Raw genomic sequence first — 13,973 nt, forward strand, 5'->3', positions numbered from 1 at the left:
TGTGTGTCGGAAAATCCGATGGAAAATGTGTGATGGAGCCTACACACAGTTGGAATTTCCGACAACAAGGTCCTATCACACATTTTCCGTCGGCATTAGAGTCACAGGAGCGCTGGGCATGTAAAGGTGTGTAAACAGGCATTTCCAGCACATATTATGGTACTCAGTATCGAAGGTTGTTCCTTATGATGAAAAAATAATGATATTTGAAGCGCTTCACAATGTGCATGAAAATGAATATATAAGAATAAATATAAATAGTAAAATAAATCCAGCGGTGAGTAAAAATTCCTAAAAAATCCAGCAATCAAAATAGTGTAAAATTATAAAAAATTAGTGACACCAAATGTATAAAAAAATTCACATAAAAAATCCACATAAAAATAAATATATAGGGATGTATTCAGAAGGTTCAATTATACAGGTGTAGAATCCTGATTGGTATAGAGCTTTTGATCACTAGCAAAGCTGTTTAAAAACACTTGCTTAATCAAGGTGTTCATTGACCTTCATAGTAACAATGTGCTTTTTGCTTCTATTCACAACCAATGTGAGAATCATAAACAGGCAGATAAGAGAAAAAACCAATCATTGTGCAATAGTTAGGATACCAAGGTACACAGGCAAACTTCAATTCACTCACGTGTGCCTTATAATGATAAGGCATATGCAGGTTTTACTATAGCAGTCAGCCACCTTAGACAGGAGCAGATTCAGTGCAGTACACTGTGTGATACTGCTGATCTGCACAGAGCGTCCTTGGCTCCTCCCACGCGTTACATCACAGTCACGTGACTTTTTCAAGGATGTCAAGGTCATCAGGGATGCATATCTGCATGTCCATATATTTCCCGCTCACCAAAGGTTTCTGCGGTTCAAAGTAGAACAGCAGCATTTCAGTTTATAGCCTTGCTCTTCGGGCTAGCTACAGCACCTCGAGTGTTCACAAAGGTGCTAGCCCCACCTGTAGCCAGGTCAAGGGCACATGGCTTAAACAGTCTTGGCATACCTAGCCGATCTATTGCTAATAAACCAATCGCTGTTTGGAGTAAGGTGTACGCATTACAACCAGTTACCTGGAAAGGTCTGGGTTGCATTCTCAACCTAGTAAAGTCTCCATTAAAATCGCTAAAAGAGGGCTGCAGTATTTTGGGTCTGATCATAGATACAGCCCAGAAAAAGGGTCTTCTTGCCCAGAAAAAAAACAAAAAAAACCCCCACTCTATAAAAGAGTTGGTGCGGATGGTCAGGTCAAAAGGAGGTCCCTCCGTTCACCTTTGCATGAGGTTGTTAGAAAGGATGGTGGCTTCATTCGAAGCAGTTCCCTTTGCCCAGTTCCATTCGAGACTGTTGCAAAACTGTATTCTATTTTCTTGGAACAAAACGATCCAAGCTTTGGACTTGCCAATGCGGCTGTCCCCAAGGGTGTCCCAAAGCCTCAATTGGTGGTTACTAAAGAATGTCCTTAAGGGTAAATACTTCAAACCACTTTTCTGGAAAGTGGTAATGACAGAGAAGACAACTGTTCAAGTGTTCAAGAACCGAAAGAGCCTTGCCCATCAACATCCTAGAGATTCGGGCAGTGCGTCTGGCTCTAAAAGCCTGGACTTCCAGGTTAAGGGATTGTCCCGACAGGTTCCAATCAGTCAATGCCACGGCTGTGGCCTATATCAATCACCAAAAGGGGCACCAAGAATCTCTCAGTGCAGAGAGAAGTGAACCATATTCTAACTTGGGTAGAAAGAAATATTCCGTGCCCATCGGCAGTCTTCATTCCGGGAATGGAGAATTGGCGCACTACTTGTGCCGCCAGCAGATTATTCCCAGGGGAATGGTCTATTCACCCCGACGTGTTTTGGGCTGTTTGTCAAGGATGGGGGACTCCGGTTGTAGATCTTCTAGCATCCAGTGCAACAAAGTTAGTCAACTTTGTGTCCACAACAAGGGATCCATTCGCATGCAGAACAGATGCATTGGTGATACTGTGGGATCAGCTTTTACTGATCTGTGCATTTCCCCCTATTCAGTTGCTGCCTCCACTTCTTTGCAGGATCAAGCTGGAAAGAAAACCGGTAATTCTGGCAGCACCAGCATGCCCCAGAAGGTCATGGTATGCAGAAGTCATAAAGATGGCAGTGGGGGATCTGTGGTCCCTTCCACAAAGGCCAGACCTGCTCTCACAGGGGCCGATATTCCATCCTACTTTACGAATGCTAAATTTAACGGCCTGGCTATTGACACCCACATTCTGAAGAAACGTGGGCTTTCCAGGGCAGTTATTTCTACTTTAATGCTAGGAAGCCAGCTTCTAGAACTATATATTATAGAGTCTGGAAAGCTTATGCTTCCTGGTGTGAATCCAAGGGTTGGCACCCTCGGAGATATATATTATAGGCAGAATTCTTGCCTTTCTACAAGTAGGCGTAGAGATGAAGTTGGCCCTGAGTACTATTAAGGGCCAAGTCTCAGCCTTATCAATTTTATTTCAAAGACCACTTGCTACGCGTTCTTTAGTCCTGGGTTTCATGCGAGGAGTGATGCGGATTAATCCGCCAGTTAAATCACCCTTAAGCCCTTGGGACTTGAATTTAGTTTTGTCAGTGTTACAAAAACCGCCATTCGAACCATTACAGCATGTTCCCTTAGTTCTTCTGACTAGGAAGCTGATATTTTTGGTTGCTATATCCTCAGCAAGGAGGGTTTCAGAATTGGCTGCTCTTTCCTGTAAAGAGCCATATTTGGTTATTCATGAGGACAGAGTGGTGTTGGGCCCTCGTCCAGGTTTTTTTACCAAAAGTGGTCTCAGGTTTCCACCTGAACAAGATATTGTCCTGCCCTTTTCCAAAACCATGTTGGTTACTCATGAGGACAGAGTGGTGTTACGCCCTCGTCCAGGCTTTTTGCCAAAAGTGGTTTCAGGCTTTCATTTGAATGAAGATATTGTCCGGACATCGTTTTTTCCAAAACCATGTTCCAAAGAAGAAAAGTCACTATATTGTCTTGATGTGGTGAGAGCAGTGAAGATCTATTTAAAGAAAACCGCTCAGATTCGTAAGACTGATGTCTTATTTATTCTGCCAAAGGGTCCTAAAATAGGACAGGCAGCGTCAAAATCCACTGTGGCTAAGTGGATTTGGCAAGTTATAATTCAAACTTATGATTTAAAGGGAAAGATTCCCCCTTTTCAAGTTAAGGCGCACTCTACCAGAGCGGTTGGTGCTTTTTGGGCAGTGCGTCACCAGGCCTCCATGTCTCAGATCTGCAAGGCCGTGACTTGGTCTTCGGTGCATACATTTACAAAATTTTATCAAGTAGATGTAAAATGAAATGAGGATATCGCCTTCAGGCGCAGTGTGCTGCAAGCAGCAGTATAATTCCTCAAGGTCTGGGGGTGCCCTACGGGTTGCGTCTCCCTCTTTTCAAGTAGCATTGCTATGGGACATCCTACCAAGTAATTACTTGAGGCTCTGTGTCCTATGATGTACCATAAGGAAAATAGGATTTTTAAAACAGCTTACCTGTAAAATCCTTTTCTTGGAGTACATCATAGGACACAGAGCTCCCGCCCCTCTGTTTTATGGGGTGAAAGTATATTGCTTATATTGCTTGGCTACAAAAACTGAGGACTCCTGGAAGGAGGAGGGGTTATATAGGGGAGTCAACTTCCTGTCTTGGTTATACCAATGTCAACACCTGAAGGTAGGCCCGTAACCCACCAAGTAATTACTTGAGTCTCTGTGTCCTATGATGTACTCCAAGAAAAGGATTTTACAGGTAAGCTGTTTTAAAAATCCTATTATTTACCAGGGCCAACCTGCGTGAGTAGACTTCAATTATTACCACTAAGTATCTTCCCCCGGGATCTGTGATTACCGTTTCTATAGAGCAAGTTAAGGACTTGTGCAACAAAATAGACTCACCCTTCGCATAAGATGAAAAAGTGGCATGTATGACTCTGTGCATCCAGGGACGTTTCATGGCCAGGATTTTATTACCTAATAAATGAGTTTCCTGTAATAACATTATGTGGGGATGCTGGGCCTGTAAGAATTTCAACACCACACTCTCTTGTATTTTGAATTCAAGCCCTTGACATTCCAGGGGATGATTCTAATGTTTAAGGACATTACTGCAATTTAGAAATTCACCACAAGATGGGGGCCTAGGAGCACAAGTGAGGTCCAGAGTCACACAGAGCCATACAGCATGCTGAAGATTAACATTTACCCACCTATACACATCACTTTGTGGTGTATCCTGTTTCTGAGTGTCCACCAGTCTACCAACCGTGTAGCACCGAGAGCGACACCACAAACAATCAACCAAAAAAAAAGGTGGAGCATATAAACCCATACAGAACATAAGAAAGAACAGGAATAAAGCATACACTCCTGAACAGTCCCATCTTAACAATTCCCTGTCTTGCCAGCTTGAAAAAGGGGGGGTAGGGAAAACAGTAAAAAAAAAAACACCACAGACCCCACCCTAGCCAGCAGACTTGATCCCCAAAACCAAAAAACAAGGAAAATGGAAAGTCGTCTTGTAGAGTTATTCCATATGCCCCTTGGGGAGAAAAAAAAAAACAAAACAAAGAAGGCAACAAGGTGAGCACTAGCGCTACGCGCCTTCTGTGAGTACTCTTTTTGTAAAGAGAGCTTCCGGCTCCATGCATATTGTAGCCATGAGACACCAAGCAGCTGCACATGCACTGCAATACCTTGAAGAGAATGATTGCGCAGTGAAAGCAAGTTCTGTACATATGCTTCCCTTGATAAGGCACACAGCTAGTGAATTTGTTGGGAAGGGTAACTTGGTAAAGGATTATAGACAAAGCATATGTACCTGCAGGTGTGCAATTAGTCTTTACTGCATCGGATTGTGGTACGGCAGCCCAAAAAATACGTGTCTCCAGCAACAAGAAAGGAGGGAGAGGGTGACGAAGCTGCTCAGACAGAATGTCTCACGAAATACATGACGATTACCTTTAACCTAATGTATCCAGCCAATTTGAGACATCCGAGGGGACCTCAAAAAATTTCACAGAGCCCCGATGTTCAACATGGAGCTTACTGGGGTACAGCATACTGTACATGAATCCCTTTTCCCGGAGCCTCTTCTGAACCTCCACGAACGTGCGACAGCATCTCTGCAACTCCGGGGAAAAATCTGGGAAGAAATGCAGGGTGGTGTTCTCAAACCGGAGCTGTGGTTTCTTCCGGGCTTCGGCAAGGATGAGATCTCTATCCCGGTAATTTAGAAACCGCACAAGGAATGGTCTGGGCAAGGCGCCTTGCGGTCCCCGGCTTGTGGGGACCCTATGAGCGCGCTCAGCAATGTATGCTGAGGAGACTTGTTGTAAATTGAGGATTTCTTTAAAGAAATTTTTGGCAAAACTGGCTGGGTGTGAACACTCTGCGCCCTCCGGAAGGCTCACTACGCGCACATTATTGCGGCACAGCCTATTTTTGGCGTCTTCAGACTGCGCCATCAGGGTTTTAACTGTGTGTTGCAGGTCAGCGACATTCTGGGAGGTGGTAGCCGTAGTATCCTCTATATCCGAGATACGATTCTCGACCGCAGTGACACGGCCTCTAAACTTGTCCATGTCTTGTCGGATGAGACCACACTCCATGGCCAGTGTATCTATCCTCCACATGACCATGGTTTTACTCTCCTCAATGGCGGCCAGTAGCCGTTGATTGCTCCATACCTGAGGGCTGCTGCGGGTCTCCTTTGTTTTTGCTCCATGTCCCTTAGAAGATGCAGGGCTGTTTGTATGGCCGCGGCTTGCTCTGCTCCAGAGGGTAAAGTGGCTGCTGCACGTGTCACTGCCGGGGAACTCTGTGTTCTGGGTGATGGCTGTTTCTTCACTGATCGTCTTCTGGATGGCATCTAGGGATGCAGGAGGTGTCCCTGATCACTATGCAGCTAACTGCCGGCTAGGATGTCACTAGGCACAGGAGGTATGGACAGGAGCCAGGATGGAGGTAGGAAGATGTGGATGACACTACCCTGGGGGCTCCACTGCCAGCCCACACAGGTAGTCTCTGGGCCCTGAAAGGATCTTAGCAGAATTGGGAGACAGCTGAGGACCGCAGCATCTGTGCCCTGAAATACAGGCCGGGACGGCCGTGGCGCCCCCCCCCCCACGGGCCGGCGACGCAGGAAAGTCCGGTGATGGGTAGGCTTCACTAGACCGCGGCCGCTACGGGCGATTCCGGCGGCCCTGCAGACCACTAGACCCCACCAGACACTCAGGAGAGCAGGCTGGATGGTGAGGGGAGCCTCTTACCTCACTACCAGGCCAGCGACAGCTCCTTCTAGCAGGATGGAGGCTGGAAAGATGGCGGCGGCCGCGAGTGAGCTGGGCCGGCTTCTATATTGTTGATCTCAGGCGAATCCTGCCCAATATGAACACCAGCTGCTGCAGGTTATGCAGAGGGCAAGCAGGCAGGTGAATTTGTTTGCTTGCCTGCTTATATGCACGGATGGCTCAGGATTACAATCAGGATTCCTGGAGCTCCTCTGTCACACGTCTGCCACTGTTTACATCCGGACACGCCCCCCCAACTAGCAGATATTTATGGTAGAATCTGTATGTCTCTTCTGCCATAAAATCTCCACCCCACCTGCTAGCATTTTTTTACAAGTTGTACAATGACAGCCATGCATGCACAGCTTAGTGTACAGTCCCAGCATCCTTAGTGTAGGTGCTGGGTTATAATAACTTCTGCGCACATTAACAAGAGTTGCGTCATCCTGGCCAATCAAGATGACAAAAGACTTCTAAAACCAGAAAAACATGGAAACACCAGTGACGAAGACGATAGCGGATGTGTAGCACTGGATGGGGACACCTTACAAGATAAGACCAAAGTGGGAAAATATGTTGTTCATACTTGCACATTAGGGCAAAATCTCCTGGGGGACCTGAAATATTTAATAACTGACCTGGAACAGTCGTGCAGTGAAGTCAGGACTCCTGACATGGATATTTGATCCAAGTTAGTAACTTAGAACCTAAAATTATTGAATTAGCATGACAGCCAGTCAACTAGCATTTTCAAGAAGAGATCCTACATATTTCTCCCAGAACAGGTTCCTTTTTTAATACAGTGCATCCGGAAAGTATTCACAGTGCTTCACTTTTTTCCACATGTTGTTTGTTACAGCCTTATTCCAGAATGGATTCAATTCGTTATTTTACTCAAAATTCTACAAATCATACCTCATAATGACAACGTGAAAGAAGTTTTGTTTGAAATCATTGCAAATGTATTAAAAAAAAAAAAAAAAAATCATGTGTACATAAGTATTCACAGCCTTTGCCATGACACTCAAAATTGAGCTTAGGTGCATCCTGTTTCCACTGATCATCCTTGAGATGTTTCTAGAACTTGATTGGAGTCCACATGTGGTAAATTCAGTTGATTGGACATGATTTGGAAAGGCACACACCTGTCTATATAAGGTGCCACAGTTAACAGGGCATGTCGGAGCACAAACCAAGCCATGAAGTCCAAGGAATTGTTTGTAGACCTCTGAGACAGGATTGTATCGAGGCACAGATCTGGGGAAGGGTACAGAAAATGTTCTGCAGCATTTAAGGTCCCAATGAGCACAGTGGCCTCCACCATCTGTAAATGGAAGAAGTTTTGAACCACCAGGACTCTTCCTAGAGCGGGCCGCCCGGCCAAACTAAGCGATCGAGGGAGAAGGGCCTTAGTCGGGGAGGTGACCAAGAAATAGATGGTCACTCTGACAGCTCCAGCCTTTCTCTGTGCAAAGAGGAGAACCTTCCAGAAGAACAGCCAACTCTGCAGCACTCCACCAATTAGGCCTGTATGGTAGAGTGGCCAGACTGAAGCCACTCCTTACTAAAAGGCACATGACAGCCAAACTGGAGTTTGCAAAAAGGCACCTGAAGGACACTCAGACCATGAGAAATAAAATTCTTTGTTCTGATAAAACAAAGATTGAACTCTTTGGCCTGAACGGCAAGCGTCATGTCTGGAGGAAACCATCCACCGCTCATTACCTGGCCAATACCATCCCTACAGTGAAGCATGTTGGTGGCAGCATCATGCTGTGGGGATATTTTTCAGTGGCAGGAACTGGGAGACTAGTCAGGAACAAGGAAAAGATGAATGCCGCAATGTACAGACATCCTTGATAAAAACCTGCTCCAGAGCGCTCTAGGCCTCAGACAGGGGCAAAGGTTCATCTTCCAACAGGACAATGGCCCTAAGCACACAGCCATTTATTTAACCACTTGACAACTGGGCACTTAAACCCCCCTCATGACCAGACCAATTTTCAGCTTTCAGTGCTCTCACACTTTGAATGACAATTACTCAGTCATGCAATACTGTACCCAAATTAAATTTTTTGTCCTTTTTTTTTCCATACAAATAGAGCTTTCTTTTGGTGGTATTTGATCACCTCTGCGTTTTTTATTTTTTGCTCTATAAATGAAAACAGACTGAAAATTTTGAAAAAAAAAACGCATTTTTCTTAGTTTCTGTAATAAAATTTTGCACATTATTAATTTTTCTTCATAAATTTTGGCCACAATTTATACTGCTACATATCTTTGGTAAAAATAACCCAAATCAGTGGATATTATTTGGTCTGTGTGAAAGTTATAGAGTCTACAAGTTGTGGTGCAAATCATAAAAAATTGATCACACCTGATGTACTGGTGGCCAATCTAATTTCTTGCGACCCGAACAAGCCAGGAAAGTACAAATACCCCCCAAATGACCCCCTTTTGAAAGTAGACCTTCCAAGGTATTTAGTAAGATGCATGGTGAGGTTTTTGATGTTGTCATTTTTTCCCCACAATTCTTTGCAAAATGAAGATTTTTTTTTCCCCCACAAAATTGTCATTATAATAGGTTATTTCTCTCACATGGCATGTGTATACCACAAATGATGCCCCAAAATACATTCTGCTACTCCTCCTAAGTATGGCGATACCAAACGTGTGAGACTTTCACACAGCCTGGCCACATAGAGAGGCCCAACATGCAGGGAGCACCATCAGGTGTTCTAGGAGCATAAATGACACATCTAATTTACTACCTATTATTTTGAAGGTACTGGAGCACCAGGACAATGGAAACGCCCACAAAATGACCCTATTTTGGAAAGCTAACACCCCAACGTATAATCTATGAGGCATAATGAGTCTTTTCAACGGTTCATTTTTTTCCAGAAGTTTTTTGAAAATGTGGAAAAAATGAAAACGCATTTTTTTTTTTTTTTTTTTTTTTTTTTTACACAAAGTTGTCCATTTATAAGATATTTCCAACACATAGCATGTACATAGCAAAAATGACACCCCAAAATACATTCTGCTACTCCTCCTGAGTATGGCGATACCATGTGTGAGACTTTTACACAGCCTGGCCACATACAAGGAACACCGTCAGGTGGTCTAGGGACACATAGCATGCAGATACCAAGAATTGCACCTCCAAAATACTTTCTGCTGAGCAAAGGGTAAAAAAAAGATTACCTGTGGTTTTAATAGCACAGTTGTCCACAGGAGGATTGCACTGGTCCAGGCAGCAGGCAGGGACTTGGTCAGCAAAAGCGAACACAATTGTCCAGGCAACAGGCAGAAACACTGTCCATAGTCAGTACAGGCAGGGATACTGTCCATATACAGTCCAGTGTCAGTGCAGGCAGAGATTATCAGCAGTGCCAAAATATTGATCCTGGTAGTAAGCAGGAACATGGTCCATCCATGTGGTGTGGTCAGTTCATGCGACAGGCAGAGGCATGATGGCATAGGTCCTACAGGCAGTAGGCAGAAGTAGGGCCTCGTTCAGGACAGAATGGGGACAGGGGTAGAGGCTTCACCCACCTAAATCTCTTTGAAGCCTTCGAATCTCCAGACCCTAATATAGGAATGAGAAAACAAAAAAAAGTTTTCTTCATCCAGAAAAACAATTCTGGAGCCCCTCACATATGTGAGACCCCTGTGTTATGAATCCCACAAGTCCAGTGGCAGGGTACAAAATCAGTCCAAGAGGCAGGCAAAAAGGATGGTCAAACAGTCCAGGGTCAGTTCCAGATCAGGCAGAGGTATGTACAGAATTGGTAGGCAGAAGTTTGGTCGAATAACAAGCCAGGGTCAGTTCCAGATCAGGCAAAGATATGAACAGAATCGGTAGGCAGAAGTGTGATTGAATAACAACAAGCCAGGGTCAGTTACAGAGCAAGTAGAGGCATAAGGGGTGGCAGGAAGTGAGGGTTATGTTTACCATACTTCACTAATAATTTAGTGACGTATGGTAACGGCAGAAACGGTCAACTATGCAGAGGCCTGGTTGGGAAGGACATTGGGTACAATAAAAAGTGGTGTCTCTTCTCACTCCTCCTTTGGCGCACACCCGGCATTTTTTTTGCCGTTTTTGGCCTGTTGGTCCGGGAAAGTGTTGTTCGGAGAGTCTGCTAATCACATCGGATCGAATGGTTTCTCATGGGCCATTTGGGAATACATAAGCAGTGGTGATTTCCTCTTGGTAGCCAGGGAAGGATTTGGGGCATTCAGTGGATTTGTGATAAATAACGTAGCTGTTGTATATGGACAAATAAAACAAATAAATTTAAACTTTTTTATACCACTGGTATTTTCAACGTTCATCTTGTGGCAAGGTAGGGTTCGAGCATTTGGTCGTTGAAGTCGACACCCCTATGAACATGTTGTATTCGTGGATACATGTTGGCTTTTGGATTCGGCCATTCCTCCTAGTGATCTCCACGAAGGTATTATTGTGGATTGATGAAAGAACGTATACATCCCTTCTGTCCCTCCACTTCACAGCCAGAATTACCTCATTCCATAAACTCGCTGTCTCCCCTCTTCTTAGCTTCTTGTTGACGAGGCTTTGAGGAAAGCCCTTCCGGTTCTTCCTTGGTGCCACATGCTGGAGTGTTCTTTCTGTGAAGGTTGCGGAACAGGGGCAAACTAGTATAAAAATTGTCCACATACAAATTTTAGCCTTTCTCCAGGAGTGGGTTTATGAGTTCCCAAACGACTTTCCCACTCGATCCAATGTATTCTGGGCAATTAGGGGGATGTAGCTGGATGTCCTTCCCTTCGTATACCATGAAGGCATAGGTATACCCTGTAGCTCAGTCGCACAATTTATACATCTTCACTCCATAGCGGGCCCTTTTGGTGGGAATAAATTGTTTTATGCCCAGCCTGCCAGTAAATTTGACAAGGGACTCATCCACGCATATGTGTTGGTCTGGGGTAAACAACTGGGGGAAGATATCAGAAAAATAATTTAGTAGTGACCGAATTTTAAAAAGCTTGTCAAAATTTGGGTCAATTCGGGGAGGGCACTGGGTATTATCATTGTAGTGTAGGAATCTCATAATCATGAGATCATCCTGGGCATTACTGAGGAAAAGATGGGCATGTGGTGGATGGGAAGGGTTGACCAATATGAACGTAAAACTTTTTTTTTTGGTTAGTCCCATACAGAATATGAGGCCCAAAAAAAATTTAGACTCCACCACTGTTAGGGCTCTCCACTCGTAGGGACGGGCATAATAGGACGCTGGGTTACTTGCTATAAATTGTTGGGCATATACAGTAGGTGACCGCGATATTGTGTCAATCTCGCTGCAGTTATCGGCGAGATTTGACACCTCCGAGCCCCGTCGCGGGAGCCAGCGCCGAGATGGCTTGCTCATCGGGAAAGGAAAACCTTTTTTTCCTTTCGCGATGAGCGACAGGCAGTGCTGACAGCTGTCTGGCATGAATCCTGAGGGGGAACGCCGCGCCAAATTTTAAATGAAAAAAACAGCGTGGGCTCCCCCCCGGGGCATACCAGGCCCTTAGGTCTGGTATGGATTGTAAGGGGAACCCCCTATGCCGAAAAATCGGCGTGGGGGTCCCCCCAAAATCCATACCAGACCCTTATCCGAGCACGCAGCCCAGCTGGTCAGGACAGGGGGTGGGGACGAGCAAGCGCCCTCCCCCCCCTAGCCGTACCAGGCCGCATGCCCTCAACATGGGGGGGTGGGTGCCTTGGGGGAGGGGGGCGCCCTGCGGGCCCCCCCAACCCAGAGCACCTTGTCCCCATGTTGATGAGGACAAGGGCCTCTTCCCGACAACCCTGGCCGTTGGTTGTCGGGGTCTGTGGGCGGGGGGCTAATCGGAATCCGGGAGCCCCCTTTAATAGGGGGGCCCCAGATCCCGGCCCCCCCCCCACCCTATGTGAATGAGTATGGGGTACATCGTACCCCTACCCATTCACCTAGGGAAAAAAGTGTCAATTAAAAAAAAAAAAACACAGTACACAGGTTTTAAGACTAATTTATTAGGCAGCTCCGGGGTCTTCTTTCGACTTCAGGGGGGGGTCTTCTTCCGACTTCTCCGGGTGTTCCGCTTCTTCTCCCGGGCCCCTCCGCTATCTTCTTCCAGCTCTTTTGCCAGCGGGGGACCCGGTCTGCTGCCGCTGTCTTGTCGCCGCTATCTTGTCGCTTCAGCGCTTCTTCTCTTCTTCCAATGTTGACACGATGCTCTCTCCGGCTGGAATGCTGTGTGCGAGCTGCGGAGCCATTGTGACGTCACGATCCCAGCATGCGCAGGGACTCTGGGGTCACGCCCCCCTTATGACGCCAGAGTCCCTGCGAATGCAGGGACCGTGACGTCACAAGGGGGTGGGGTCATCCAGCATTCCAGCCGGAGAGAGCGTTGTGTCAACATCGGAAGAAGAGAAGAAGCGACGAGACTGCGGCGACAAGACAGCGCCAGCAGAGTACCCCATACTCATTCACATAGGGTGGGGGGCCGGGATCTGGGGGCCCCCTTATTAAAGGGGGCTCCCGGATTCCGATAAGCCCTCCACCCGCAGACCCCGACAGCCAATGGCTAGGGTTGTCGGGAAGAGGCCCTTGTCATCAACATGGGGACACGGTGCTTTGGGGTGGGGGGGCCCGCAGGGTGCCCCCCTCCCCCAAGGCACCCACCCCCCCATGTTGAGGGCATGCGGCCTGGTACGGCTCAGGGGGGGGGGGGGGGCGCTCGCTCGTCACCACCCCCTTTCCTGACCGGCCGGGCTGCGTGCTCTGATAATGGTCTGGTATAGATTTTGGGGGGACCCCACGCTGATTTTTCGGCATAGGGGGTTCCCCTTACAATCCATACCAGACCTAAGGGCCTGGTATGCTACTGGGGGGAACCCACGCCGTTTTTTTCATTTAAAATTTGGCGCAGCGTTCCCCCTCAGGATTCATACCAGACAGCTGTCAGCACTGCCTGTCGCTTATCGCGAAAGGAGAAAAAAAGTTTTCCTTTCCCGATGAGTGAGCCAGCGCGACATGCACAGTACCCTGTCGCCGAGAACCAGCGCGATGGGATCGCGCTGGAAACACAATCTCGCGGTCAGGTACTGTAGGTTGCACTGGGCCACAATTGATGCAAGCATGTCCTCAGTAAAAATAAGGTTGAAAAAATCTATTAGTGAAAAATTTTCTGTGTCCACCTGGACTCATGGCTGGGCAGTGAAAGGGGGAATGATAGCTTCTCCTGAATTAGGAGGAAGCCATAAGGGGTTCTGAAGGGAATAGGGAAGGCTGGCATGGGACCTAACCCTTTGGGACTGAGGTGACACCCCACTGGTACATGGCCTTTGCCGAGGTACTGCGGCGCTGGTGGATGGCCCTGCGGTGCTGGTGGATGGCACTGCCTCCTTACCAGTACGCCTTTGTCTGGTGGGCGGACTCTCATCCTCCTCTGAGGCTGTCAGTGTACCACTGCTTAGGACAGGCTCGTAGTCCACGTCAGACTCAGAATCTGAATATGAGGAGGAATCAGAAGCGGAGAGCTCCCCGTTGCTCTCGTCGGCTGCAAGAATATTGTATGCCTCCTCTTTGAGACATTCTTAGTGATGACAAATGGCACTGATGACACATTACACTGGCAGATTGCACTGGTGACAGATGGC

The 13,973-nt window shown here is 46.8% G+C and overlaps 1 protein-coding gene across 3 annotated transcripts in view; it reads left to right on the plus strand.

Moving 5' to 3' along the window:
* The window catches only part of NBR1 (NBR1 autophagy cargo receptor), a 222,139-nt gene that overhangs the window by 128,854 nt on the left and 79,312 nt on the right, over positions 1-13,973 (plus strand). The gene's annotated exons all lie outside the window — the stretch shown is intronic.

This window comes from Aquarana catesbeiana, linkage group LG12, assembly GCF_042186555.1.
Source record: "Aquarana catesbeiana isolate 2022-GZ linkage group LG12, ASM4218655v1, whole genome shotgun sequence".
Classification (NCBI taxonomy): Eukaryota; Metazoa; Chordata; class Amphibia; order Anura; family Ranidae; genus Aquarana; species Aquarana catesbeiana.